The sequence below is a fragment of the Chrysochloris asiatica genome, unplaced genomic scaffold, assembly GCF_000296735.1.
Source record: "Chrysochloris asiatica unplaced genomic scaffold, ChrAsi1.0 scaffold00099, whole genome shotgun sequence".
In the NCBI taxonomy this organism is placed as follows: Eukaryota; Metazoa; Chordata; class Mammalia; order Afrosoricida; family Chrysochloridae; genus Chrysochloris; species Chrysochloris asiatica.
This window is the reverse complement of record NW_006408617.1, coordinates 12121925-12126198: the sequence shown is the minus strand read 5'-3', so window position 1 is coordinate 12126198 and position 4274 is coordinate 12121925. Positions and strand designations below refer to the sequence as shown.

At 42.2% G+C, this 4274-nt stretch overlaps 1 pseudogene; it reads right to left on the bottom strand.

Moving 5' to 3' along the window:
- Positions 1-3270: 3270 nt before the first annotated feature.
- LOC102822726 lies at positions 3271-4037 on the bottom strand (annotated as a pseudogene).
- Positions 4038-4274: the final 237 nt, after the last annotated feature.

Genomic DNA, 4274 nt, shown 5'->3' with positions numbered 1-4274 from the left:
GCCATTTGGAAGTTCTGTATCTACACTATTTTCTCTTTTTGTTTTGTTGTTGACTTCATTATACATTGATATATCTGGTTCCTTATCTTCAGTTTTGTAGGATTGTTTTACTTTAAATACTTCTATAGCTGAATTCATTTCTGGGTGGTGTTGTCATGTATGGTTGTTGTCCGCTGTTGTTGGTTATCAGTTCAAAGAACACTCTTTGTAAAGTTGGTCTGGTTGTTACAAATTTCTTTAATTTCTACTTATCAGGAAATGTCCTAATTTCACCATCATATTTGAGGGACAGAGTTTTGTATATGTCACCCCATTGTCTTCTTGCCTGCATGGTTTCTGCTGAGAAATCAGAGGTTAGTCTTATTGGTTCTTTTTTGTAGGTAACTTTTCATTTTTCCCAAGCTGCTCTCAGGATTCTTTGCTTGTCTTTGATTTTGGAAAGTTTGGTTATGGTATGTCTTGATGATTTTCTTTTGAGGTCTATCCTGTTTGGGGTTCATTCAGCTTCTTGTATGCTTATCTTCTTCTCTTTCATGATGTTAGGGAAGTTTTCTTACAACAACTCGATAATTTTCTCTGTGCTTGTTTCTTCTTGTTCTGGAATTCTGATCATGGTAATTTGTTCCTCTTCATGGTGCCCTACATAACTCTTAGGATTTCTTTAGATTTTTTCATTATTTTTTCTGATTGTTCTTCTAGCATACTTGTATTGAGAGATTTATCTTCAAGCTCACTAATTCTGGCTTCCATTGCTTCACATCTACTCTGTTGACCTTTCAATGTATTTTCCATATCTGAGCTCTTAGTATTAATCTTCTGGATTTCTAATTGCAGATTTTGTATTGCTTTGAAATTTGCATTCATTTTTGTCTGTTTATTCATGTAGTGTATTCCTGAATTCTTCTAAACTTTTTATTATGTTCTTCTTGCTTTACTCTATCTTTCTATCAGTTCTTTGAAGGTAACTAGTTATCATTCTTTTGAATTCTTTTTCAGTTAGTTCCATTACCTTTTCCTCAGAAACATTTTCTGGCTCTGCATCTTGGTCATTTGTTTGAGTCATTCTCTCTTGTTTCTTTGTGTGAGCTAGAATTGTCTATTGTTTCCAGTGCATTATAAAGTTACCGTATTTATAAAATCAAACAGTGCAGTTATTAGACCTAGAGGAGAGAGATCTCTGGGGGATTCCTGAAATTCAAGCAGCTCATGAGGTGGTTGTGGAAGGAATGTAACAGCAGAGTTCCTGGCCCTAGATACAGTGCCTGTTGGCCTTGGTCTATCTATGTTTAGGGCACTCAATCTGGAAGTAGTTCATGGGGGCTCTTGATGGAACTGGTTTCATTGTCTGTTAGGACCACAGGGAAGTTGGAGCAATATAACTTGTCAAATGCTGGTCTGGTGACTCTGCAGGTTTTGCAGATCTGGAGCTGAGACCACCTGAATCCAGGTACCAAATTGGTGCAGCTAGCCCCCACCTCACACTAGCATGGCTCCCAACCACATGACCCTGAACTCCCAAAGAGCAGGGTATGCACTGGGGATGGATGAGGGTGGGAGCTGATCACATTTCTGGTCACCATGGGAGCATGGAGAAAAAGAAGAAATCGTACCCTTCCCGTTAGCTGTGCTAATCTGCTCTGCCAGGACTTCCTCTGCTGCCAAAGCTGCTCACAATGTGGTTGAGCTGAGTCTGGCCAGCCCTTTACCATTCAGCCTCCCGCTCTCATCATCCCTGCTTGGCCTCTCCTCCCAGCAAGCACTCCATCCATCTTTCTAATATTTCTTCTAAAGTTCAGGGTGTCAGAATTTTCATCTGTGTTATTTTCTCTCCCTTACCTTTGTTGCAGAGTATCTGCCTTCCTGAGCAGTTTTTTTTTTGTTTTTTAAGGGACTGGTTCTTTATTTTTTAAAAAGATACTTATCAATTTTCAGTATCAGAACAGTTGCACTATTGGTTTCACTTTCTCCCAATCATCCCCCAAAAGAGACCACTCCACAGGAGAGTACGTTGTAAGCCACCAAGCTGAAGGATGCACACTGACCATACCTCACAGAAACCTCACCAAAAGGGGAGGATGGGTGGGGAAAGGAGGTTTAAAAAGATGAGCACACTGCCAGCCTACAGACTACAGAGAGAACTCAGCCTGGTGGGATGGCCAGTGCACCCCAACCTCAGAGAAGCAAAGATTCAAACTCATATAAAATTTCAAAAAAACTTGTATATTAGATATTCAAGATTTCTCCAGCACTGACTGATACAAAGCACTTTGAGAGAACACAGCTTCAGAATAGGGTGACGAGATGAGTTTCATAGGGCTAAATCAGTGGCATAACATTTCCTTTTCTGTCTTTTAAAAAAAAAGGCAGGAGAGCAAATAAGTGGTCAGAGGGGCACATGGTCCATTATGTGAGTAGTTAGGGAGTAGAGAAAGGATGGGACAATGATGAGATCTCAAAGGTCTTGTCATATTCATTTGTTTAGTCACTTCTGACAAAATAAAATAAAAATCACCTTGTATAAAGATACCTTAAGGAGCTCTGGTAGCATAGTGGTTATGAGTCGGGCTGCTAACCTCAAGGTCAACAGTTAGAACCTACCAGCAGTTCCGTGGGAGAAAGATGAAGCTTTCTGTTCCCGCAAAGATTTTCAGCCTTGGAAACCCTGTACAGGTTCACTATGAGTCGGAATCAATTCCACAGACCACCACCAAGATACCTTAAAGCTAAAAACCTGAATAGGACTTAATATTGTTTCATTTTCTTACTAACTCCTCCTGGAATCACCTTTCAGGCTTGGCTGGTGTTTTGTACAGAGCAATGAGGGTTTCCAGAGTGGAGTCTTTTTCTTGGCTAGGTTTGACTCTCAGTAAGGCAGGCCTATGCTTCTTTCCCTTCTCTATGGAGAGGGCATGTGCATTAAGCTGAAAAGTTACTTTCCAAAAGAAAGGGGTTAGATTGCTGCTTCAGAGCTGTGGAGTTATTTGGAATGTTTTACATACGGTGCTACAACAAATAAGGTGATTGCAAAATGTGTACATACCAACAAGCTTTAAAAGACAATTTCACTGTGCTCAAGTTCCCTTAAATGCTATTCCCAAAGATGCTCAGCGCCCCTAGGCCCAATTGGGATCTCTGGGGAGAGGCAGAGATAATTTGACAGAGGAAAAACAAAACAAAACAAAAAATACATGATTGAGGGAGAGGGTGGATGATGAAAGGAGAATTAAACATCAGTCCTCAGTTTAAAGGTCAGCTTCGGACAGGCTGGCCTCAGGTGGAGTCATGGTCAAGGGGAGGAGCAGCAGTAGAGCGGGACTGGGTGCTCTGCATATCATTCAGGTCAAGCAGAGTCTGGTCCAGCACCCTTTGTGTACAGAGGTGTTCCTCTTTGGTACATTTCAGTTTATCTTCCAAATCATCAATTGTCTTTTCCAGCTTGGTTACTGATTTCTTAGCAAACTTAGCACGCATCTCCGCCTCCTTGAGTTTGTCAGTAAGAATCTTTATCTCTTCCTCCTATTTGTCTTCTTTTTGAGAGTATTTTTCTTCAGCAGCACTCAGACACTTCAGGTTCTGGTCCATTAGTCTGATCTGTGCATCCATCTCTCAGCAACAGGACTCTGCCAACTCAGCTCACTCCTCTGTGCGATTCCAAGTCTCATTCAATAATCACCAATTTACAAGCCACCTCCTCATATCTCCGACCTGCCTCTTCTGCAATGTGCTTAGCTTTCTTAAGCTGGAGTTCCATCTTTTCGTCATCTTTTAAGGCCCGGTTTCTTTCACTCTCATCAGCAGCTTTCTCTACGTCCTCCAGTTTTTGCAGGGCAGTGGCCACGGCACTCCTGAGCACAGTCCAGCTTCTTTTCAACCAGCTGGATCCGATGGTTCAAGGAGGTCACCTCAGCCTCAGCCTCTTACTGGGCCCACCTTTCTCTCTTCACTTCCCGCTGAAGGCATTTGAACCTCTCCTGGGCATCCTCGGCCTGCTGCTGCAGAACCTGAATCTTGTGCTTCACCGCCTCGATCCTGACCATGGTACCCACCCAGCTTTTGCTCATACTTCACTTTTTGCAAAGCAGCCACTTCTCCCTGAGCATTTTTTGACCCTGTATTGTAACCTGCTACTTTCCTTAATAAACCCATAATTGCAAGCACTGTCTCTGGGCTCTGTGTGGCCATTGCCATGAATTGTTGAACCCACCTATGGGAGAGAAGGTTGGTGCCATTTTTGCACCCAGTTTTCCTTCAGACAGGCTTCTATCAGCACCTAG